We start from the raw sequence: 26,175 nt of genomic DNA, 5'->3' as shown, positions 1-26,175 counted from the left end.
TTACACCCAGGGATGGGAGCAGCCTCCTACAATGCCAGTCATGTGTGCTTCACCTCCTCCTCCCATTCTCCCTCAACCCTGTCCACACTGCGTTAGTTCTTTGCTAAACTCTTTTCAACTATTCCTTCTGAGTATACCACCTCTTTTCTACCCCCCAGAACCCTGAATTGTCCACCTACCAACAACCATTTCTTTCTTTCCCTCTTCTTCTCTAACAGAGCCCCATTTTGCTCTAATTCCTAAACAAGCGTTGCCACTAAGATGTGTCACTGAGTCCCTTTTCCTTAAGGGCTGCCTTTCTTCATACAGAGTTCCCTTGACGTCATCTGTGCAAAGAGCCCAGAGGAACAGCAACAGGTGGCGAGAGCCAGGATCCCGGAGACAGAGGCTTGCCACCAAGACATATGGAAACATTCTGTCCACTCTCACGGCAGACCTTTATCCACTCCCCTCCCTATGTCATTCCATGTTCACATTTACCATGCACCTGCTGTGTGTTAAGCACCGTGTGTTTATATAGATTAGTTCACCTCATGAAGAACAGAAATTCCAGATTATCCCTGAGCCGGGAGGGTTGGGGGATGATCTTGGGTAAGTCCCTGGCCTGTTTCCAGGCCTCTAAAATGAGTGGGTGTGCTATATAATGTCTCAGGATTCTTCCAGTCCAAATTTGCTAAAATTCTATACAGCTCTGAGATCTAGTTTCTCCTTCCATAAGAAGCCCCAGTAAACCTCTCTTAACCTGAGCTTCCCCTCTGAGAGGGGAACCTGAGCCAAGGGCTTGAGTGCAGGAGGCTTAGTTTTTGAAGTGATCCCAGGAAACAAGAGTGAGGCAACAGGAGGAAGAAAAGAGCAGGGAAGGGAGGGAGGGAGGGAAGGAGGAAGGCAGGCAGGTTAACACAGAGTAAATTGTTGTGCTGGTCACCACGGTAGGAAACTGAGATTTGGGGGTTTTGGTTTTTTTCCTCATTAAACTTTTTAAATGGGTCTCAAATTCTGTGACAGATTTTTGGTCAAGTTGTTTCCATTAAAAAGTACTGATTTTAAAAGCTAATAACTTAAAGCTGCCACACACAAAACAAATGATCCACAAAACAGTCTCCTCTCCTTCCGAAGGTTTTATGATGCATTGGTATCATTAACCAGTCTTTTGCTATTAAACTTAAATGGCCAGTTGAGACAAATGGTTCTGAGACCATTCTTCCACCGCTGATTAAGACTGGGGTGGCAGGTATTGGGGATAATGTTCATTTAGGCTTCTGAGCTTTCTGGGCAGACTTGGTGACCTTGCCAGCTCCAGCTGCCTTCTTTTTTTAAAAAAAAAAAAAAACACAATTTGGGAAACTCTCTTTTATTCTACATTTCCTTCCATTTCAGTCAGTTTCCAAAAACAGTATCAATAAAAATTGATCGGGGAAAAAGGGTAGACAAACCATTACAGATAAAGGTGATGTCATTAAATAACTTTCTGGAAATAATTCTGCCTTAAAGACAAAACTTTTAACGTAGGGGGTCTGCATTATGTAATATGTATAAAAAAAAAAACACCCAACTCTTAATTTTCAAAAATCAAAAACTCCAACAATGCAATCATAACAAGAGTAGGAGGTGAAAGGCTCACAGGGAGATCTTTAGCAGACCCAGTTAGTTAAACAGATTCTAGGATTTCACCTTCTTCCCTGGCATCTGCTAGCTGCAGAGGCAATTTGTATAATATACAGGCATCAAGGGCTTCCCTGGTGGCGCAGTGGTTGAGAATCCGCCTGCCAGTGCAGGGGACACGGGTTCGTGCCCCGGTCCGGGAAGATCCTACATGCCATGGAGCAGCTGGGCCCGTGAGCCATGGCCACTGAGCCTGTGCTTCCGGAGCCTGCGCTCTGCAACGGGAGAGGCCACAACAGTGTGAGGCCCGCATACCGAAAAAAAAAAAAAAAAAAAAAAAAAAAAAAAAAAAAAATATATATATATATATATATATATATATATATATATATATATATATATATATATATATATATTCAGGCATCAAAAAAGAGACCTGACAGGCTGAGCACAAACTTTCATGAAATTTCACAAGAAATCTGATGGGCAAAAGACAGAAAAATCAACGAATGAAGACTGAAATAGAAAAAAATGGAAACAAAATATGTCCGAGTCTACGTTTGTGGAAGGGACTGCATCCTTGCCTACAAATGTGGATTATATACACATTTATATTAAGTCAGTTCATTTGTTACACCTGACAATTCAGAAAGGATGTTTCTCATGAGAGGTGGAACGAGGTTCTATTCACTTGGATCCTCAGGCCCCAGTCCTTTGTCCTGGCTGGTTGGTGGTCTCCACACAAGACTCAACAGCATGGTATACGAATGGATAAAGCTTGATGTCTGGTCCAGGGGTGGAACAGTTTCTACATTCTTCATTGTGATATCATAGCAACAGCTTATATACTTCTCCCACAGTCAGTTTCCTTTCAGTAAGGAACATGTGCATGCTGTAAATGTCTCTCATCAATTCTGAGTCCCCAAAGGTGAAATAAACCACATCTCGCTCAGCTACAGCAGCTGCCAGTATCTGTATTAAGGCTTTTAATCTACCAGCTGCCTTCTTGTCCACTGCTTTGATGACACCCACAGCAACCGTCTGTCTCGTGTCACTAACAGCAAAATGGCCCAGAGAAGGATAGTCAGAGAAGCTCTCAAAACACATGGGTTTGCCAGGAACCATATCAACGATGGCAGCATCTCCAGATTTCAAAAATCGGAGGCCATCTTCCAGCTTTGTCCCAGAAGGACAATCAATCTTCTCCTTCAGCTCAGCAAACGTGCAAGCAATGTAAGCTGTGTGATAACCCAGCTGTGTGACAATCCAGCACAGGTGCATATGCAGCTCTGATTTGGCCTTGATGGTTCAAGATAATCACCTGAGCTGTGAAGCCAGCTGCTTCCATCGGTGGGTCATTTTTGCTGTCACCAGCCACACTGCCACTATGAGCATCTATGACAGACACGTTCTTGACATTGAAGCCCACACGGTCCCCAGGAAGAGCTTCACTCACAACTTCATGGTGCAGAAAACCACTGTCTCACTGGTATCTTCTGAAGAGACGTATAGAATGCACTCATAATTCCATGCTACGGAGGGATGGAAAGAGACAAACATATTTCCATCAGCTCCCATCCTGCTGGTCAGAGGTTGTCCCATGGCGGTGAACTCCCTCACCCTTCATGGGTGAGGACCAGGAGTTTCCTATACAGTAACATCAGAGAAGTGCCAGCAAGAAGCAAAGGATACAAGATGCAGCTTAGATGAGGACTGCTGGGGGCTCTGAGCTAGTTGCCTCCACAGTAATCATGTAAAATGCAGGCCAAGGGCTTCCCTGGTGGCTCAGTGGTTGAGAGTCCGCCTGCCGATGCAGGGGACACAGGTTCGTGCCCCGGTCCGGGAAGATCCCACATGCCGCGGAGCGGGTGGGCCCGTGAACCATGGCCACTGAGCCTGCGCGTCCAGAGCCTGTGCTTCGCAACGGGAGAGGCCACAACAGTGAGAGGCCCGCATATCACACACACAAAAAAAAATGCAGGCCAAGAGGATATGCAATTAAGTTTTGCCAGATTTAACAAAAAAAAATACAATATGCTCAGTTAAATATGAATTTTCAAATCAACAATGTATGCAATATTGGGGACATGCTTATATTAAATAAATTATTCATTACTGATTTGAAATTCAAATTTGACTGCATTTCCTGTATTTTTTCTGACTACACTATGTACAATGCACAATTGGGCACAGAGGCAGGCCACACTAAGCCCCAGCCCTACCTCTCCAGTCTCCTTTAAGGACTTTGTCTATCTGCCTTTGAAGATCTTTAAATTTCCCATTTCTCCACGCTTTGGATATAGAAGTAGCTCAATTATGACTGATGACCTGTGGCTTCTCTGTACAAGGCAAGAGAGGTGGCAGGGAAAAAAATGCAGCCAGGTGAGATGAAGTGGGACACAGAATTTCCAGTTCTTCAGGGACTCAAAGCCCAGGAAAGGAATCCTGTGCTTGACACTGATAAGACCTCCTGCTGAGCAAATCCAGGCGGGTGCTGGACTCCCCCCCATGCCCCGCCATGGCTGTGAGCATCTGCAACAGTGCCAAGGCCTACAGGGAATGAAAGAACAGAAATACTAAATTTCATTAAAAATGAGGATACGAACGTCAAAAACCAGTGTATTTTTCCTGCAAATCCTTTTGTTGTTTTCAGGCACAATTCTCTTCTCAAAAATACCAAATGTGATCATCTTAAAAACATTCGAGTTAGTAGATGCTTCTTATTTTGAGTTCAGGAATTTAAAAAAAAAAATTAAGTGCTTAAAAAACAATACTACCTATATTTCTTTCTTGTAGCTTCAAAATTTCCAGAACTTTTACATTGTTCATTAGTGAGGCCTCCTCACCCTTGTGCTATCAGAAGCCAGACTTCCCTCCTGCCCAGGTCCTTAACCTAACCAGAGTGACAGCTCCACTTGAATTCCTGGACTCTGTCCCTCATCCCTGGTGAGGATGAAGCTGAATTGTATTGAAGCTGTGTTTGCTATATTGGGACCTTGAATCTATCTCACACCCAGGGCCTCTGGACAAGAGGCTGAAGCTGCACGCTTACCTTCATATGGGATCGGCCCCATCAGCAGATGTCTGAGCTGTAAGAATTCCAGAACATGGCTTCTACTGAGTCTTAGTTCCCAAAAGTGGGGTGGAAAGGACCATGGGGTCATCTTGGCGAGCCTCTTCATTCCATCAATGAAGAGGCTCCGTCCCACAGGTCGTAGGTAACTGGTCCAAGATCCACCCCTGAATTTTGCCATTCGACAGAATCAAGAGAAGAACCCAGTGCTCCTCCCATTACCCCTACAACAGCCTCACCCCACTGCCCCATCCTTCCCTCTGATTGTATGTTTGTATTGTTCCACTGTGGCAGGAACTTAGGTGTGATACCAAACAGAGCTCCCCTACATAACCAACAGGGACCAGTTTTCAAAGGCTACAACTGCAAACTTTTATTCTTAATGACTCGGAAGGCGTATCAGAGCCTCATGTCGTCCAGGGCAGTAACCATAAACAGCTTCCTATAGAGGAAATCTGTATGCAAACCCTGGTTCTGTCATTTAATATTCATGTAACTTTGGGCAGGTCACATAATCTTCTAGAACCCCAGCTTGCCTGAGGACTGGACAGGTGATCTCTGCCCAACTCATGGGGTTATGGTGAGGAGCAAATGACTTCCCGTGTCCCAGGCAGTAGCCACTAGCCACGTGTGGCTATTTAAGTTGAAACATAAATAAGACAGAGTAAACATTCAATTCCTTATCCACACGACATTACAAGTGCTGAGTAGCCACCTGCGACTAGCAGCTACCATGCTGGACAGGACAGATATAAACACCATCACAGGAAACTCTATTGCACGATGTCGCACAAGGGTACTCAAAACTCACCTAAGTCACTGGGTCCTTCATAGGTTAGTCCCAGGCTTCCTGTCCAGGTTCTTCTCCTGTCACACCCACCCCTCTGCTCCCTTATATTCTATATCAAACCACATGTTCTTCCTGGCTGCTACTTCCACCTGTTCATGACTTGCTTCATGTGGTTTTCCTTTGTTGAGAATGCCCTCCCTACCCTGTAGCCCATGCTAGCCTCTGCTCCCGTCTGCCTAGAAAACCTGCTCACCCCCTGGCCCAGTGCAAAACTTTCCTTCTTGGAGGCAGTGTCCACAATGCTCCCGGAAGAAATCAATCAGTCCCTTTGCTCCGGCTCCTCCATTGATGACCCAACTGCAACCTCTACACCCTGAGACCGTTAATGTGCTGGTCTCTGAAGCCCTTGAGGGCAAGGACTGGGTCTCATTCATCTTTGTTCCCCAGGGGTTTTGCCCAGTGCTGGGAAGAGTAGACATCTTGGTCAATGTCAAGACCATGGATCTCATTTCGTGCTACCACCATGCTCCCTCAGCACAGTGGTTCCCAGTGCTGGCTCAGTCTTAGTTTTGTGCTTTTAAGAGAAAAGTTTCCCTACAAGTAGCTGGTTCTCCCTGAGCCAGCAAAGTCGTGGAGAGAAGCCGAGTTGGAAGCAGGAGCTCGAGCCATGGCGGCGGCCTTGGGGAAGAGGGCAGTTGAAGAAAGCAGGCTCTGAGGGGGAAAAGCTTGTCCCTAGCAGGGAGGGAACGAGGAAGGGCAGTCCCAGAACACACACGTGGACCATTCTCTCCCAGTGGAATACTCTCTGCCTGACCTCTCTGACAAGCAGCGCTGGCAGCTCTCCCAGCCTCCCACGCGGGTATTCTTGTCAGGGCACTGCCACACACACCTGTTCCACAGGCCCTGGCACCAGCAGAGCCTCCTGTGGCTGGAGCCCCAGTGTCAGCTCCAAGACCTTCTTCCAAATGATTTCACCCATGCCCTATTCCTCACTGCCTCTCCCACCGACATCTCCTGTGTTCTTTTGTTTTAGTAGACTATGCAAATCAGTTAAACAAGAGAAACGTATATGCTTTATGTAGTGTACCTGTCTAATTTCGTGGGTTTTTTAATAAATTTATTTTATTTTGTGTTGGCTGCGTTGGGTCTTCGTTGCTGTGCACGGGCTTTCTCTAGTTTGCGGCGAGCGGGGCTCCTCTTCGTCGTGGTGCGCGGGCTTCTCATTGCAGTGGCTTCTCTTGTTGCAGAGCACAGGCTCTTGGCGCTAGAGCTTCAGTAGTTGTGGCACGTGGCCTCAGTAGTTGTGGCTCGCGAGCTCTAGAGCGCAGGCTCAGTAGTTGTGGTGCATGGACTTAGTTGGTCCTCGGCGTGTGTGATCTTCCGGGACCAGGGCTCGACCCCGTGTCCCCTGCATTGGCAGGCGGATTCTTAACCACTGCGCCACCAGGAAAGTCCTGTCTAATTTCTTATTCCTGTTTTTTTATTTTAATTTTTTTCTAACGCAATTATTTTATTACAGTTCCAGAAGACACTGTAAGCCAAATATTTTTGGACATTTAGATTTCAGGAAGAGTTTTAAAGATACACATTTTTTTTAAGAAAAAAATTTGAAATCGCAACACATTTTAAATCTCCTATCCCATTAGCTCTTTTCCCAATCATTTCTTAGGAAGAAAGTCTTTTCTTTTTTAGGTTACTAACTTTTTAAAGTAATTATTATATACCTTAAAATATTTTATAGAGGTAACATTGATTTATAACATTGTATAAATTGCACATGTACGACATTATATTTCCATTTCTGTATTACTCCACTATGTGCTCACCACCAAAAATTTAGTTCCCATCCATCACCATGCAGTTGACGCTCTCCTCCTGTGTTCTTAGTTTGATGACCAGCCCCAACATCCGTCCAGCTTCCTGGCTAGAAACCTCCTATCAAACTTGGCCTCCCCCTTCCTTCTCCTCCAAGACCATCTCCTGCCATTACTCAGAAAGTCCTGCCCATCTGACCCCTGCGGTGGCCGTAACTCTCTGCCACTGGACTTATCGGGTCCCCATCTCTTCTCGTGTGGACCACATCAATGTAATGGCTTCCCATCTGGGTTTTTCCTCTCTAATCTGTGGCCCTTTCCTTCCATCCTGTCAGAACCATCCTCCTAAAACACAAATCGTTCTCCTCCTCCTGGTCTCTGCTTTCCACCATTGCCCCTGGGGGCAAAACACAAGCCAAACTCCTTAAACAAACACTCAAGTCCCTCCCAGATCTGACCCCCACTTACGTTGGCTGCCTTCCCTTCTCTGGGACACACCATCCACTTTCCCACTCGTGTGTCTTTTCTCTACCTCCCCTGTCCCCACCCCACACACAGCTTCCAAGTTCAGCTAAAACATGACCCCCTCCGTGTGACCCTAGGGACAGGCTGCCATTGGCTTCACATCCGACTCCCACATATACGAGCTGAGGGATCTTAAGAAGGTTACTGAACCCCACCATGCCTGTTTCCTCATCTGCAAAACAGGACCATAGCATTGCTGACCAGTCATTGGCAGACTGAATAAGATACTTCATTAAAAGCACATACGTGGCACCTGGCACGTGGTTGTTTCTTTCCACCACTGGTGGAGGTGGTGGTGTCTTCCTGGCAGATCTCTCAAACTCTGCCTCCCCACTTCAATCAGTTTGCCGGAATCTCCTGCAGAGGGCTTAATTATTTGGCTCTGAAATGAGATTGTTTTTGTCCATGGCTGCCTCACTCAGAAGACTCAGGAAGCCAGTCTGGTTTACTGTCACCTCCCCAAGCCCAGCACAGAGTAGACCCCAGGGAGCCTCCTGCTTGGATCCTGCCACCTCCACCCACTCCCAATAAAGGTCTCTTTAATTCTGACTCCACAGAGGTCACACGTGAGAGTGTGGGCAGTGGAGAGGGTGTTTGTGAGATAGTGCATGAGAGCGTGTGAGTCTGCTGGAGCACGTGTGTGAGTGAGAGTGTGTGTGAAAGTGAGCACATGTGAGCCTGTCTGTGTGTGAGTACATCGTGTGAAGGGGAGTGTACATGAGTGGATGAGAATGTGTGTGTGGGTGTGCGTTGGACCAGGCTACTTTCCAGTCCAAATCCTGTCATTTTCCTGTCCCTTCGGCTATCCTTGTGGTCAAAATTTCTTCATGTCTGTTAACAAAGCTACAAAACATTTATGCAGCTTATTTCCACTGCTCGTTTCCTACACTTCCGAGAGTGTGCAGGGCTGAAGAGGAATAAGACAGCATCACCAGGGCCCCTGAGTCATGCGCCCCCTTGCGTGGAGGGTACAAATAATATTCCATCCTCTCTAGGTGGCTTGTCTGTTTGGCAGTTGGAGGAGTTTGTTCTGTCTGTATGATAGGATTAGCAAACATTCATTGAAGACTATGTGCCGGCATTTAACCTATCGGTGACAAGCAAACTCTCAGAGGTAGTTACTCTTGTTATTTCTAGTTTAAAGAACAACTAAGGCATAGAGAGTTTAAATAACTTACCCAGAGCTCCACAGCTAGCTAGTGATGGAGCTCAGATTCAACTCAAGAAGTGTAAAAATAACGCTCTTGTGTGTAACTACTACACTTACTGCCAGAAGTGGCTGTTTCAGGCTTCTGTTCCACCCCCAGTGCTGCTGAGATGTGAGAAGCTGAGATAAAGAGTGTGTGTGGTGGGCGAGGAGGGGGGCCTCAGCAACCAGAACATGAAAACTGGGCAACTTGGGCAGATGCTGGAAAGAAGAAAAGGAGAATGGAAGCCACGGAGAGATCTCGTGGTTCTCAAACATTCAAACATGTAGGTCTCTGCAAAGCACCCTGCCTGGATTGGAGCGGAGTGCAAGTGACCCAGCCTGAAGGATCAGCCTGACACCAGGGCAGTGCCAGTTGGATTCTAGGCAGCAGCAATTTGTTCCCGGTTGAAGCCAAGCCACTTGGAGTTGTGAGATCAGCAGATGTCAGGGCAGGGTGGGGCTGCAGAAGCCCAAGCTAGCAATCAACCTGTTACTGGTGTAACTAGCGCTTCCCCAGGGGCTGCAGTCTTGGCTCTCTCAAAATGAGGCTCCAGGGCCACAGACAGCAGGAACCACCCCCCAGAGAGCTCACTAAATTGCAGATTTGGGGGTCTCACCCTACTCAACCACAGTCTCTGGGACCTGACCTTGCCATCTGCATTTTTCACGAGCTCCTTTAGTGATTCCTATTTGCTCTCAAATCCGAGAACAGAAATGCGTAGCCAGCTGTCTTAGATTAGGTTCTCCAGAAGCAGACCCTGAGAGGAGGGTTCTTACACAGTGATTTATTATGAAAGTGCCCCCCAAAAGGGCAGGTAAGGAATGGGGGAGCAGGACAAGAAGGGAGAAACCCAGCAAGGACGTGAACTCCAAGTCCAGCAGAGGGTGGCGTCCGCCCAATCACCCAGGGACACTGCGGGGTAAGTCATGTCTCTGGGGTCAGCCACCCCAAGTCCTTCGAGTATCAAGATCTTTATCACATCTAAGACTTTGTTAATTTTCTATTCAAAACTGGGTTTTTACTGGTGCCTTATTTATTAGCATGAAGAATAATGGAAATGGGTTTTTTTTTGTGAAATTAAAGATACGTACAATATGTAGATTGGCTAAAAATAGCTTAGAAACACTCCCACCTCGCATGAAGAGGGTGTAAGAACCAGCCACACCCACCAAAACCACCATTCAGCATCTGGGAGAAAGATGACACCTGGCAATGAGCACAGACTTCCATGAATACGCGAAGGCAATAGAAGTGGGAACCGGCTCTGTCGAAAACAGGTACAATGGCCAAAAACCAGATTGTGTCATCTCTTCTGATGACAAAAGCCTCACATAAAGGCTGAGAGCACTTTGAAAACAACACAGTTTTCTTGTAACCTGGGAGAGAGGGTTGAAGAAACTGCAGCTGATGGCAGAAAAAACTCAGAACTACAACTTTGCAAATGGCGCGTTGGTTCAACAGGACCAGAATGGGAAAGGGACAAAAATGACAAGAATAATGGGCTTCCCTGGTGGCGCAGTGGTTGAGAATCTGCCTGCCGATGCAGGAGACACGGGTTCGTGCCCTGGTCCGGGAAGATCCCACATGCCGCGGAGCAACTAAGCCCGTGAGCCATGGCCGCTGGGCCTGTGCGTCCGGAGCCTGTGCTCCGCAACGGGAGAGGCCACAACAGTGAGAGGCCCGCATACCGCAAAAAAAAAAAAAAAAAAAAAAAAAAAAAAAAATGACAAGAATAATGAAAGCTGGAAAATGAGTGGTGCAATGCGTTAGGAACAGTGTCACCTGTGTTCAGATCTATGAAAAGTCAGAATAAAAATTTCATCTTCATGTTTGATGACAATTAGCTGTGAGATGAGAAGCAAGCTCTGTTCAAATCTCCATACTGCTTCTTATTTTCTTTTCCTATGTTCGATTATCTTTATCACAAACATTGTACTTGCAACTATTTCAAAGTATTCCTTTAATTAGGATCAAGCCTTTGGTTAGTAAATAAAAGTGGGTTTTATTTTTAAAATAAAATAAAAAGAATTCAAGCAGGAAGCTAACTCTCCACAGAGGTTCTAGCTATTATCCCAACAGAGAAGATACTATGCAGTAGTATACTTGCAGAACTGTGTAAAGTTTCAAAATCTGCCTAAGTTCTCCCACATCCAGTAAAACGAAGATGCAGGTAGGTTGAGAGGCGATGGGCTTACCTCTGGTGACACGGAGGAAACTGTCCAAAGCCAGTCTTTGTTGGGGGAGGAGCAGAGCAAGAATGGAATGGAAGGTGACAGCTCCCCCAGAGAGAGAGGAGGAAGCTACTCTGATGAACCGATGAGCAGCCGTCACCTGTGCAAGGGCCCTGAGCCAGGCCTTGGGCTAGGTCTTTCCCTTACCTGATCCCATTTAGTTTTCCCAAGAAGCCAAAGGCTGTATCTAGTTTTTCCCTTTACAGATAAGGAAACTGAAACCCAGAGGGTTTCACTGACCTACCTGGGTAACTCAGTTGGAAAGTGGCAGGGTCCTGGAGGGGCCCTGCTTCAGAAGTGTTCCAGGACCACAGGAGACGTGGCAAAGGCCTTGTGGAGGGAGGCAGCGGGGGAAGCCTGAGAACTGAGGGGGCCCGGTGAAAGTGGGGCCCAGAGAGAGGTGGAGAGAGGAAGGAGTGGGAGGCCTTGCTGGTCAAGGCAGCTCTCCCTTTGGAGAAGTCCTCCAGACACAAACCAACAGTGATTAATCAACCCCTCTGTGCTGGCTGTTAAACTGATGCTCTCTGCTCCCTTAGACTCTGATGGGGGAAGAAAAAAGAAAAAGAAAAGCTTGTCGGTGCGTGTCCAATTACAAAGTTGAGACCCAGAAAATCTTGGACCCAGAACCTGCAGACTCAGCAGCCTCTAAGTTCAGTTTGCTTCAGATTTCACTACTTGCAAAAGCAAGGGTCCCTGGAAACTTCATTCTCCTCTTTCTTTCCTCTCTCTCTCTCTCTCTCTCTCTCTGTCTTTCCCTCCTTCTTCACCCTTCCCTTGTCCCATCTTTTATTCGCTCAGGCAACAAGTATTGCCAACACCCACCATTAGCCACACACTAAGGAAACAATTTCCCTAGCATCTTCCTTTCCATTATCTCCTCTCACTCTGACATCCACCCCGAGAAGTGTGAAGTATCATCATCCCCATTTTAAATGAGGAGCAGACTGTCTGAGGTTCCACAACTGGTCACTGGTCATGTGTGGACTTGAACTCAGAACTCCCTTTGTCTAAACGCCTTGGTTTGTGCTGTTTTCCCCATACCCTAGAGCCTCACCCTCACCTTTTCCGATCCGAGGCAACTGTTGAACAAACTCAGCCAACCCCATGAGCTCCACCCCGACCCTGTCCAGGTTGCCAGCAGAGGAAGGACAAGCAGGGACAGTAAAAGAGCCGCTTGGCGGGCAGCCCTGAGTGTCCCAGGTCATGGGCCAGGCCAGCGCTGGGCTCCAAGACGAGCCAACGTGGCAGGGGAACAAGAGACCAAAGCAAAGAACATGTTAACCATCTCCAAATCTCATACTTGAGAGGTGTGAACACTGAGAACCAGAACACCATGAGTACCTGCTCCAAAGGGGTACCCAGGACCGGGGGCTGGAGACGGTCAAAGGAAGCTGCTGGAGAGGCAAGAATGGGAGAGAAAAAAGGAAGGGGGCGGCGGGTAGAGGTGGAGGGAGCCTGCCCCCAAGGGATCAGGATATGGAAAGGAAGGTGGGAGTCGGACCCCACTCCCTGAAGGACCAGTAGGATGAGTCTGGTTTGAAGCTTCCCAACGTCACCAGACACTGGCAGAGAGAGCCCACTCCCCCCCCCCCAGCCCCACTTCTTGCAGGGAGTCCAGGAAGGGACGAATGGAGGAAGGTCCCTGACACTGCCTGGAGAGCTGAGAGGACAGAGATGGGAGGCAAGACTAAAGCTAACCTTGGAGGGGAGGCCCGGGATGGGGGCAAGGAGAGCAGGGCTGTGGCCTGAAAGATGTGTTTGGCAACGGAATCTAGAAATTTTGCCTGACCCAGAGCTTCACCACGTGTTCTTTTCTGTTTCTGTGATGACAAAGATAAAGAGGGAGGAAAACAAACCATGCTACATGCAGAACTCCTCTCTCACCTCCCCTGACCTTGCAGAAAGCAACCCCGTGGGGAGACAGGGGGGTTGGAGAGAGCACAGGAGTAAGTCCAATATAGAGCTCGAAGATTCACTCCGGATTTGGGAAGGTCACCCTGGCCACCTGGGCAGCAGTTAGCAGCCAGCCCCACCTCTTCCCACTCCCACCCCGTGGCTTGGGAAAATGATCAGGATAAGCTGCCCCCCCTCCCCCCCCCCCACCCCCGAGGTGGGCGCCAGCACAGGTCACCCAGTCTCTGGAAGTGACGGCCCATCCCCTTATCTCTGCAGCTGTTAGGCAGCCTCGCAGGAACAGGCTCCGGTTACAGGGTATAAACAGCCACAGAATCAGCTGGCTCTGGTCTGGCCCCTGCCCTTGGCTTCTGCCTTAGGGGAGGGGCGGGGCGGGGAGGCTGGAGTGGAAAGGTGGGCCACTCCCTCTCTTCTCTCCACCTCCTCCTGTCTGCACTCCTCTGAATTCTGTCTGCACTCCCCTGAATTCTCTCCAGAGCCTACAGATCCTCCTTTCCCAGGGTAGCCATGTGTACGCTCCCATGACCTCGGCATGGGCCGCGATCCACAGGAGCAGCCCATTTTACGAGTCTGTCAGATCAGAATTGTGCTGCTTCGGGCCAAAGGCCATCCCATCGCTGTATGAGGACACGCACGGTCCCTTTCCTTTGAGCAGCAGATATGCATGTGTACTTGTCTTCCTTCCAATCTTAACCCGTGGGACTGGAGGTTTGTATCTTTTGGGCTCTAGGAGACCCCTGTTGCACCCACGATGGGTCCTGTATCTTTGAAGTGTTTCACCGAGAGCTGCAGATGATCAGAGTGTGTGCACAGGGCGAGCCTCCGGGGTTAACTCTGCAAACGCAACCGAAGGGGCCTCTCTGTCTCTGGAAGAGAAACCAGAAATCCAAGGCTGGTCTTCTTACCAAAGGGCCTCCCCCTAACCTTCAGAACCAAAGACTGCTGGGCTACTCTGCCTGGTGGCTGAGACCTTCAGAAAGCAGATGACATCCGGGGAGCCCAGCCAGGTGTGTGGATTATTCCAAAGAGAGTAGAAGAAACCACCGACAGCCTAACCAAATACACACTAGTGTTAATCCAACAGAGTGACCAGATAGCAAAGGGCAGGAAGATTGGCCTGACCCCACCTCGGTGCCACCTCCAGGTTCCTATCTGGTGGGCTTGTGGAATTTCTCTCCAGCTCTTCCTTAACAATTATTATATTCGATTAATTCTCAATCAGTATGAGAGGACTGGGTTGCTGCTCTTCCGGCGTCTAATAATCAATCTATATGTGTTGATCAATCCGTATGTGCCGATCAGTCCACACTTACCTTCAATCATGGCAGCCTCTTATTTTGATAACGTGAAAAGACAGGTGACTAAAAGAGAGAAAAACAAATACCGTATATTAACGCATGTGTTTGGAATCTAGAAAGATGGTACAGATCAACCTATTTCCAGGGCAGGAATACAGAAACAGACGTAGAGAACGGACATGTGGACACAGGAGGGGAAGGGGAGAGTGGGACAAATTGGGAGATTAAGGTTGACATATGTACACTACCGTGTGTAAAATAGAGAGCTAGGGGGAACCTGCGATATAGCACGGGGAGCTCAGCTCGGTGCTCTGTGATGACCTATATCTGTGGGATGGAGGGCTGGGAGGGAGGTCCAAGAGGGAGGGGATATAGATATACATATAGCTAACTCACTCCATAGTACAGCAGAAACTAACACAACATTGTAAAGCAACTATACTCCAATAAAATCAAAAAGAGCAGGGGGCCTTTAGAAACTGGGGGATGATGCAAAAAGACTCCCAAAGGGAGAAATCAGAAAGAAGAGGAGGCAGTGGACAGAGAACAGACTTCAAAAGACTGAGCTACATCGGAAGGAGGCTCCTTGCATTTCCAACGTGACCAGGCCAGGCCAGGCCAGAATTGTGTGGTTTTAGTACTGCAGCTACCAAGGTCCTCTGCTTTCTATCATTTATAAAGTCAGTGTGTGTAGATTTGGGGGGAGGGGTGTGTGTGTGTGTATGTGTGTTTTAAGTTGGCTGACTTGAAAATTCCTTCTTGGAAGAAGAAATTTCCTTCTCTTTAAAAGTGGTTATTGATCATACATAAAATAAAGAAAACCTTTTGGACTACAAATAAACACTAGGTACAGCAATAAATACCCAGGGGCCAGCCTAGTGCCGCCCCTTCTGGATATTTTAGAAATAAGTCCTGCACACAGCAGAGACTGGGCACCAAGGATTCTGCCCTGCTCAGAGGTCTGACCTCTTGACCACCCTACCCTGAGGTACAGGATGCTCTGGGCTTCACCTCACATCGCACCCCAGCTCCTCCTCACTTAGATCTTTAACAACCCCCTTTGCAGACACACATCTGAAGAAACACACAAACACACACACACACACACAGAATGACTTATTAAATGTATGTTGAAAGAAGACAAGAAGACACCTAGTTACAGATTTAAGGAGTTGTTCATCTGTTCAGCAAGGATTACATTCCTGATACGTGGGGACCTAGGTTAAAATTAGGCCAATTACACAAAATCATCTGCTAGAGAAGAGAACACTTGATTCAAGGGCTGTTTAGCCATTTAATCAAAGAGCTTAACTATTTTTAAAATAGTCCAGCATGGAGGTTTTTCTTTTTCTACACTTGGACGGTCAGGCACTTGGCCTTGACATTGAAATATTCTCGAAATCCAAGCTGGGGTGAGGCGTGGGGCTAAAAAGACCTTCAAGTACTTCCAGTCCTTTCCCCCGCTCCTGGAAGATTTTTAAGGGAAAAAGAAGAAAGAGAAAAAGAAACATCCATGGGTTTTGATAAGCACTCTCTGTACTTGCATTTGTCTCTTTCCACGAGGTTGGCTGAAGAGTCTGCTAAAAATATCATGAAGGAAGGGGGGCTGGCAGTGCGGGGGAGAGAGAATTAGAAACTAACCCTGTTCGGTCTGACCGTTCCCTCACACATTTACCACCATGATGAAGCTTATCTGCCCCTCTTCTCAGCCCATTTTTGGCACTTGACTTGGGTAAGTCATTTTTTTAATAAAAGGGACACGTACTCTCATTTCTATTCTTTCTGTGGGGCTCAAGAGTCTCTATGACTGAGAATAACTCTCCAGTTCTACTCGGGCCTATGTTGAGACCATGCCTCCCAGAGGAAGACTGGCCCATTGTGTGGGTACCAGAACCCACCAGATCCCAGAGGTAGACAGGCATCTGTCTCAGAGGCTTCCCAGGGGCCAGCCAGCTGGGAATACCCACGCGTCCTGTTTCTCAGCTTCCAGGGTCTGACCATCCCTGTGTGGCTGGAGTTTTCCCAAAAGGAAGAAAGGAGGGGAACACAGCAGGGACAGCCTGGTAGCCGGGTGGTTAGCTCACCGGATTCCTTAGAGCTCTCTCTCTTTAGCACTTCCCTTTCAGCCAAACCCAAAGGTTACTGGAGCAGGCTGGGCCTGGTTGGGCTAGGAGAGCTGAGTCATTCTCAGGACAGGAGAGCTGCGGCTATAAATTATCCTGTGTTTAAGGATGGCTTTCTTAAACCATGGCTTTGGGCTTGGAGTCTTTATTTATATCTCTCGCAGGAATATTTTTCAAACTCATGACTGCACTCTGTATTGCTCTGGGGACACTCCAAGCACCTGGTCTCCTCTATAATGAGCCCTGCAGGCGACAGGCCCCCAGAGGCCCTGGGACTGGACTCCAGGTCAGCTCACCCTCACGCCCACACGTACATCTCCAGGCTACCAGTCCAGGGCCCTGGCTCGTGCATGGAAGTGTGTCCACCTCTGCTGGCCCAGCATCACACACAGGCCCACAGATACATTCAGTGACACGCACACACTCACACACACACACACACACACACACACACACACACACACACACACACACACACTACAAATGCAAGCTACTATGAATCCTCTGGTTCTCTGTGTATTTTAGAGATAGTCTCTGCACACAATGAAACATGCGCCATACAAGAACGACTCCGCAGGCTGCAGGACCTTCCAGGGGTCAGATACCCACCCCTCTGACTCAGGGGCATTTGGCAACTGACCAACAAATTTGTATGTTGTTGTTGTTGTAGCTTGTGCCTTACTCGGTGCATAAGGAGATATCACAGACCAGAGCCTGCCAAACGGTTCACAGGCTTGAAAACAATTCCTCAGACCAAATCCTCAGCAGTCGGAGCAAAGGAGCCATATAGACAGCCCTCTCTCTTTGAGCATCCGCAGGAGGGAAGCAAACCTTGTTAAGAAGTGGGAGAGGGAGTGCCAGTTTTCTCTCCTGCTCATAAATCTAGATTCCTTTAATCCCTCTGTAGCCCCCATGTGATGTTTCCTCACTCCCCTCCCTAGCCTTTTGTTTTTCTTTCTTGTTTTGTAATTAGATAATTTTGTGTCGTTTGGTAAATCCCTGGTTGTTATTTATTTCGCTTGGTTTATTGACCATTATTTGTTCTTTTCAAGATAGAGCTAGCCTCATTCTTCCTGTGGTACTGAGGCACAAAAAACACAAAAGACATGACCCGGGGCCACAGAGGGCAGTGGTTGTGATGGATCCAGCCCAGCCCTGTCCCCAGACCCTGCCTAGCAACTTCCTTCTGAGCAGATGAACCCAGGACATGCTGTGGGTCTATCCTCTTGGCCCTGGGCCCCCTCATCCAAATGGCACAGACACTCAGCCACCTTTCTGGGAGGCAGAACTCCCTGGGGCTTTGAGGCTAGGTCTTAAGGGGTTGTCCTCACCTGTCAGTAGAAGGGATAGTTAGGGCCCTAAATGGGACAACAGTGACCCTACTTTTGATTAAACCACAATGCTGGAAATTTATAAAAATATCAAAATCCTCCATTAGGTACCATAGTAGTTCCCCAATCCCTCCGTCTCTCCATCCTGTTCCCCACTCTTCTTAAGTACCTGCTGTTCAACACACCTTCCATACTCTTATCCCACTATCATCTCTAGCTATCTTCTAAGTATCACCACTTCACCCACAGGGCATCCAGCCTTCTTTGTCCCACTACGTAAACATCACTAGAATTTCTGCTTCTTCTGGCTACTTTTTCCAGATGAATGTTGTTGTTTTTCTCTAACTTCACCAAGCATGAATTCTTGCCACATTTGTCTCATGTATGTGTTTGGACCTTATCCCTCCAGGTCTGTTCAGAGGTTATGATTCATTTGTGCTTTGACCGTAGTTGTGTCTGTGCTGGGCGGCTTCCTCTGCCCCTCCAGAGCCTCTCTCCAGCCTTCTCCACCCTGCTCTGAGTCACGGGGGGCCGACTCCGATGGACCATATCAAGGGGTCTCATGTGCTATGGTTTTCAGCTGGATTAGGCTGGTGGGAGGCACCATCTGGAGGTCAAAGACAATGAAAAAAGTGAGAGACCAGCCTCATGTCTCTCCTTGCTGCACTCTCTCAGGTTGACCCAGCTTCTCTGCAGAAGAAGCAATGCAGTCCTCTCCATAGAGCAACCGTATTCATTTCCTGGGGCTGCTGTAACAAATCACTCTAAACTTGGTAGTGTAAAACGACAGAAACTTTCTCTTTCACAGTTCTGGAGGTCAGAAGTCTGGAACCAGCGTGTTGGCAGGCCCACGCTCCCTGGGGATGCTCCAGGGAGGCTCTTTGCCCTGCCTCTCAGCCTCCAGCACTGTCAGGCCCCCTGGACACGTGGCCCCATCACGCGTCTCTGTCTCTGTGGCCACACCGCCTCCTCCGCACTCTGTCTTCTCCTCTGCTGTCTGTCTTGATCTGCCTCTGCCCTTCCTATATAAGGACACATCATTGGGTTTAGGACCCAATGGGTAAGTCAAGATAATCTCCTCATCTCAAAACCCTTACATAGGGCTTCCCTGGTGGCGCAGTGGTTGAGAATCCGCCTGCCGATGCAGGAGACACGGGTTCGTGCCCTGGTCCGGGAAGATCCCACATGCCGCGGAGCAACTGAGCCCGTGAGCCATGGCCGCTGAGCCTGTGCGTCCGGAGCCTGTGCTCCGCAATGGGAGAGGCCACAACAGTGAGAGGCCCGCATACCGCAAAAAAAAAAAAAAAAAAAAAAAAAACCCTTACATAGATTCATAAAGACTCTTTTTCTAAATAAAGTAACAGGCACAGGTTCCAGGGATTAGGATGTGGATGTATCTTTGGGGAGCCACCACTCAGCCCATGACAGCTACCCTCTCTGTGTTCTAGCCATTGTGCTCTCTCCTTCCGTTATCGGCCTGGGGGTAGTGATGCTGTCACTAGCTCTGGGACCTTACACTCTTTCTGGTTGAGCTCCCTTTGTCCTTGCCACACTTAGAAACAGTCCCTTTATTCAACTCTCTTCTGACTTCCCGCTTCGAGCCTTTTGGTTCCTGCCAGGACCCTGACTGATGCAGGCGTCTTGAGATTAAAGTCATCAGGGAAAGAGTCTGTGTGACTCACTCCATGTAGCCCCCATAGCAAAGTAAGGGAAAGTAAGGATGTCTTATGATGGCAATAACAAACGATGCAATTAAAGGCTCCAAAAAAGGAGGCAGCCAGGCTCCACGAGCAGCGTCACAGCAGAAAGACAACACTCTTTCTTATGCTTCCTCCCTACGCCCAGTCCCAGGTGTGAAATACGAGGGTGCAGTTAGGATGATCCTACGGCCTATCGAGACCCGCTATCTGATGAAGTCTATCTGATGAAGGCAGTTAGAATATTTTGGCTGAGAGTAAACAGAATAACACCTCTCCACCTCCATTCTGCTCCAAATGGCTTAAATGGTGGTTCTCAAGGTTTCGCACGTATCAGAACCACCTGGAGGGCCCTTAAAACCCCCCACCCCCAGAAGTTCTGATTCCATAGGTCTGGGTGAAACCCAAGAATTTGCATTTTTGACAAGTTCCCAAGGGACGCTGATAATCCTAGTCCAGGGACTGTACTTTGAAAACCACCGGCGTAAACAAGAGGGAAAATGTATTCGCGTAAACAAGAGGGAAAATGTATTCTCATAAACAATATGCCCTTGGGGAGGGTGGTTCCCAGGTTAGTTGCCTCTCTGGCTCAACCAGGTCCTCAAGGACCTGACTCCATGCTGCTCTGTCTTTCTCAGCATCTCAGCCTCAACCTTGACTGGGTCCTCATAGCTGCATTCTGGCCCAATAGCTCCAGGCATCCTCTGCAGATGGGATAGTGGCCAGTGAAAGAGATTACCCTTCTTTAGAACAGCAACATTTCTCTGAAGTCTTCCTCTTGCTGTCTCTTTATACTGCTTTGGCCAGAATTACATCACATGCTTGGGCCTAAACCAACCACTGCCAATGGGGGACAGAACAATTATTAGGTTACGCCAATTAGTCCCTCAAAGGAAGAGTAGACAGCAAAGACTTTGATGGGTTCTGCCAACTATGGAAAGAGTGTATCTCCTAAAGTCCTGTGCTTGTGGGTGCACTTATTGGTCGTGATCTGTTCAGCAAACACTCTTATCGTCTTTCTTCTGGTGCCAGGACCCAAAGCCCTACATAGAGGAATAGGGAAATGTCTGAGGGCTCATGAAGCCTAGTGCCCATGTTCAGGCAACAGTGACATATAAACCAAGTAGGGAAACTTATAACTCTTCCCTAAGATTGAACTAAGAATACTACAGGGGAAAAAAAAAAAAAAAAGTCACCCTCCTTCTGCAGAATTTGCTAAGTGGGGACTGCTGGTGGTCACGTACTTACCAAGAGAAGAAAGCCTCTGGGAAGTGGTCACAATTAACTAACAGTCAGAGAGAAGCAGAGATGGGCAAACAGTGATGAAGACAGGTCCTGATTTTGATGCTGAAAACTCAGCCTCTGTGCACTGGTGCCAAATCAAATCTTAGAGACAGAGTTTTGGGTGAAGTAGAAAAGAATAGCTTTACTGCCTTGCCAGGCAAAGGGGGACACAGAAAGCTCATGCCTTGAAACTGTGTCCCAACCTGGGAGGATTTGGAGAGGAGTTTTATAGCAACGTTTCAAGGGCGGTGTTGCTGGTAAGATTAGGGTGTGTGCAGGACCTGCACCCTTTTAATCTGGTCTCAGGAAATCTCTTGATGTGCTTCTCTGGTTCCTTTAGTCTGGCCTCAGGTGGTCTTCTCTGGAATGAAGAATGCTGACATCTTCTATTTGTTGGGGGTTTTCGTTCTGTAAAGAGCTCAAAGATATTGTTATGTGTATCCCTTGAGTGGGAACCAGGACTCTGCCCCAAGGCTGCTTTATTGTTTCTTGGCTGCTCCTCCCTTATCTCTGTATCCCCTCCCTTCCCTGATTAGCAACTGTTCAAATCTGTCCTTTGGAACTAGGGAAGGTCATGGCATCTGGGGTTTATTCCCTACAAACAAGAAACGGGGACGGAAAGTCTTCCGTGCCCAGGAGCCCCACAGTGTCCTGCCCGGTTTCCATTTCTGTAGCTCTTCCTTTATTTCTATGAGCACTTCAGTGTCCTGCCCAGTTCTGGAATAAATGTCTCATTTGTCTAAGCTCACTGGAGTTACATTTCTGCTCCTTGTAACCAAACATTTCAGATTTAGACATCGCTGGTGTCATGAAGAACTCTGAAGAAGGAGATCTGATACCCATGTATGAACAGAGGTAGCCAGGGCTGCCTCAGCTCCCATCTCGCACCCCACCCTTGGCCACATCTTCCAGATTGGGAACAAAGTGAAGTCCCACCAAAGACCCCAGCCCCCTCCATTATCAGTACCTAAGGAAACACGAGGCCCCTGGGAACTTCAAAGGCAGGGCAGAGGCAGAGAATAGACAAGCCAGGATTAGAGGGCATCACCCCTCTCTTTGCAGAAGTAGTCCTGGCCACAGCGATTGGGAACATAAGAAAAGAGCCTGGGCTTCCCTGGTGACGCAGTGGTTGAGAATCCGCCTGCCGATTCAGGGGATATGGGTTCGTGCCCCAGTCCGGGAATATCCCACATGCCACGGAGCGGCTAGGCCCGTGAGCCATGGCCGCTGAGCCTGAGCGTCCGGAGCCTGTGCTCCGCAACAGGAGAGGCCACAACAGTGAGAGGCCCGCGTACCACCAAAAAAGGATTACTCTTGTCTTTTCTAGCTGGTGCTAGGGTGACTGTGGGGTGGGGATCATCCTTAAGCAGGAAGTGATGTCCAAGGACTTCACCAGACGATGATCAGCCCCAGAGAGATTCCCTGTGGGATTTATTTATTTAATTATTTTGTCTTAGTGGAAGGGAGTTCCCCAAGCATTTGCTCAGACACAAAGTTGTTTATTTGTTTGTTCTTAATGATCATACTGGTCAAGCATGCCAGCAATTCTGCTAGGGCAGGAGAGGTCGGCTCAGATAATGTTTCTGCTCCAAAGACTCATTAGGTATAATAGTTACAGCAACTGCTACTGCTGCCCTCACCCACTTACCAACCCACCTACTCTGCCCCCGGCACTGGGCGAAGCTCTTCACGTGCTAGTGCAAGGACAGTCTGCATGATCCCACCACAAAAGAAGAGAAACAAATTTATTTGTTTTCCATTGGCAATGGAATGAAAGCAATTTTTATTTATCTTTTCCTTGCTGACTTCCAGTGACCCATCCCATCAGAAATCACAGTGGGAGAAAGATAGAGAAATAGGGACAGAACTCAAGAAGAGATGAGAGATAGGAGAGAAATGCAACAATTTGGCAAAAACATGAGTCAAGGAATCTCCCTTTTTCTAATGACCAGCAGGGCTTTCTGGAGCCTTTCTTGTCTCCAGATGCAGGGGGCAGAGATGATATCCACCCCCTCCCAACCCCAGGTCACTGATGGAATCCTTGCAATCAGAAGAGTGGTGGTAGCTGGTGGGTCCAGGGTCCAGATTTTGACAAGAGAAACAATACAAAAGGAAGCGAAATCGGTGTGTATTTCTGCTCTTGTTGAAATACTATTCATCCTTCAAGGTTCTCTTCTCTGTGAACTTTTCTCCGAACTCCTTCCCACCCCACCCACCACTATCAGAATATACTCCTCCATCCTAGCAGTTTGTGATAAGAGCAATAATAGAGCATTATCAGTCTTCCGTCCATAATAACGGCGCATGTGTCTAAGGTAGAGGACGAAAACGTCTCCAATTCTCTGCCGCTTCCCCCTTCAAGAGGTGGAGTCCCTCCCCCCACCCCTTCAATCCAGGCTGGCCTTGTAACTTGCTTTGGTCAGTAGAATGTGGCCAGAAACAACTTCACATATGTTCCAAGCCTGGACCTCCAGAGGCTTTGTGTGCTGCCCCCTACTTCCTTGGAAGCCTGCCCCCGAACATGAACAAGCCCAAGTTAGCCCAGGAGAGGATAAGAGGGCATGTGGAGAAGGGCTGTGGCTGTCCAGGCCATCACTGACCAGCCGGCTGACCCACCAGCCACAGAGCCCAGTCCGATTCAGCAGAACTGCCCAGCCACTTATTAGACTCGGAAGCAGCACTAAAGGACTGGTGTCAGAAACCACTAAGTACCTTGAGCCTGGTTCATCCTAGTTGTCTTGATATCACTTCTTCACTAACGTATTCCTGGGATATTCAATTCTCAATCAAACCTCTTAAGATGGAGTGGCATAGAGTGGAATGAAATGGAACTAAAATGCTGGTAAAGGGTGGGGCAGCTACCAAGCACCTCATGCAGGCGCTAATGTTGGCTCCTCTCCAACTCTCTAAGCCCCGTGCTCGGGAAAAAGGTCACCTGATCACCACCACCATCGTCTGTCAATTCACTCAGGGCTGAGTTGATCCCTGCTCAGTTTCTCCCCACTTCACTTGCACCCCATCCCCAGTCTGGCTGCCCAGATGATGTAAGCAGTAACCAATCTTGCAGTCGGAATAGTCAGTTGGCAGGCTCACTTCTGTATCCATTAAGGGAAGGCAGACGTTTTAGAAAGACCTGGAAAATATTACCAGCCACCCACTCCACTCGACTGGCCCCTCCCTTGCCCCAGTCTCCACTTCCCAGTCATATACACCCTAATATCAAGAGAACAGGGCTGGGAGGCACTGAAGCCAAGGAAAGAAGAGACTGGTAGTGTAGCCCTGCGGGCCTCATGGGCTGAGCCATGAGATTCCTTCAAGCATGAGAACTAGCCCTGGAAGAGACCACCTGGGGGCATCTGGGGAGCCCTGCCAGCCACCTCCCCCTGTCCCTGGCACCTTTCCCTCCAGGGACTTTGCTGTTCAGTGCAAATGAAATGAGCATGGAAGGGGTCAGAGTATCCAAATCTGGGTTTCAGAGGGGACCACACAGCAGATCCCCACCACTAAACTGAATTGCCAGACTCGCTTCCAGGGACACTGTGGTGGCTCAAGTTTGACGACTTGAACGGATTTGGGCAAACAATCTGACTGTTTGCTGAGTTCAGGGTTTTGAAAACCTTTCGAGATCTATGCTATTTCTCTCTGCATCAAATATGGGTGTGGAGAATTCTATAATCAAAGAGTCAGCCCTTCCTGCCTTGGAATCTTCGGCTCTTTGAAAGTGTCCAACAAAAATAACAGTAACATCCCAGATTGGCCCCTCAAAACCCTGAGGTCTTGATCAAGCCCCTTTACCTTTCTAGGCCTTCTTCTTATCTGAAAGCGCAGATGAGAACACATCCATACCTCACAGAGTTGCTGGGTAGAACAAATGAGCTGACTTCAACAGAAGCTGATCATGCTATAGCCTATGAAAAGCTGGATGGAAACTCTGCACTTTCTACTCGATTTTGCTGTGAACCTAAAACTGCTCTAAAAAAATTAATTAAAAAATAGTGCTGCCAAATTTAGGATAGTTACTGCTTCTGGGTGATGGGAAAGAAAGAAACCACCATTGGAGAGGGTTCACAAACTCTATTTCTATTGTTATACTTTAGTTGAGTAGCAGTTTCAAGGGTGTTCATTATACTACTCATTATATCACTTTGTATGTTTGAGGCATTTCATAATTAAAAAAGGAAAAAGACAAAAAATAAAAATAAAAAACTAATGCTGGACAGATATGTGTTCAATGGATGGCGAATGGTTGGGACTCATTTCTTCAACACGTAAGGACTTGAAAGGAAGAGCAGAGTCAATGGGAGCATTTCTATCCTATAACGTCTGTGAAAAAGGTGGGTCCTTAACCCATCAGCGTGAAGGGGCTGCATTTACTCTGGAAAAGGTTTTTGGCAATCCCAGTCTGGAGAGCAATTGAACGAGAGATGAGCGGTGGTACTTCGGAAGGAAAATGGCTCGTATCTGTCCATGTGAGTTTCTACCCAGTTCAGGATCAAGCACTGAGGAAGGGGAGACACTGATGTGGTGTCTCTCATTCTGTCTGCCTGGCACACCTCCTCCTGGTTTCTAAGAAATGCACCCTCCTTCCTTCAGGGTGTCTTTCTCCCACCCCATGCCCCTGATATTTTACCAGGAACTACCAATGATGAAAACCTGCCTCTCTGATCACAGGTTGGGTATATGGTAGGCAAATGCTTCCCTAAGACTTTCTGAATCAGACCTCAGGAAAAAAAAAAAAAAAGGCAGTTCCTCCTTGGCATAAAGATAGAAGGTGTGAAAGCTGGCAGGTGGACAGAAACCAAGAAGGACAAAGTCCTGTCCCTTGTCTTTTCCCCATTCCCAGTTGTCCCTGAGGCCAGCTGTACTCTGCCTCCCGTTGCTGTGGTTACAGGAATCAACAAAGCCCCCTTATAGCCTGGATTGATTATGGAAATTCTGCCATTTGTGACTCTACTACTTACAATATACTACCCACAATATAACGCAATCATAGGTTGTATACTACAACCAGTATAACCTCCTGAGAAAGAGGACATTGTAAACAAAACAATTGAAAAGCCATGCAAGATGGCACTAGATTGAGAGGTTTTGAGTTAACTTCTTCTTGTACCTATGTATTTCTTTCTTTGATAAGCATTTTTTCCCCAACTAGCCACTGGGAATGTAAAATAGAACTTACACTTGAAAATCTCACAACAGAGCAATGAGGAAGCCGTAACTATAACTTGCACTATTATGGAATTTATAGCCAGACCAGAGAAACATAGAGGAGGGCTAATTCATTCTGAATGCTATGAGTCTGG

At 47.8% G+C, this 26,175-nt stretch overlaps 1 long non-coding RNA gene and 1 pseudogene across 1 annotated transcript in view; one reads left to right on the top strand and one right to left on the bottom strand.

Annotated features, from left to right (window-relative positions):
- Window positions 1–1,217: 1,217 nt before the first annotated feature.
- LOC131750435 (elongation factor 1-alpha 1-like) lies at window positions 1,218–6,444 on the bottom strand (annotated as a pseudogene).
- Window positions 6,445–9,455: 3,011 nt separating this feature from the next.
- The window catches only part of LOC136793717 (uncharacterized), a 45,716-nt gene continuing 28,996 nt past the window's right edge, over window positions 9,456–26,175 (top strand). Inside the window, exon 1 of the long non-coding RNA XR_010839337.1 lies at window positions 9,456–9,913. This is a non-coding gene — a long non-coding RNA (uncharacterized lncRNA). The remainder of the gene's footprint in view (window positions 9,914–26,175) is intronic.

The sequence above is a fragment of the Kogia breviceps genome, chromosome 2, assembly GCF_026419965.1.
Source record: "Kogia breviceps isolate mKogBre1 chromosome 2, mKogBre1 haplotype 1, whole genome shotgun sequence".
NCBI classification, from domain to species: domain Eukaryota; kingdom Metazoa; phylum Chordata; class Mammalia; order Artiodactyla; family Physeteridae; genus Kogia; species Kogia breviceps.
This window is presented reverse-complemented; position numbering and strand designations above follow the sequence as displayed.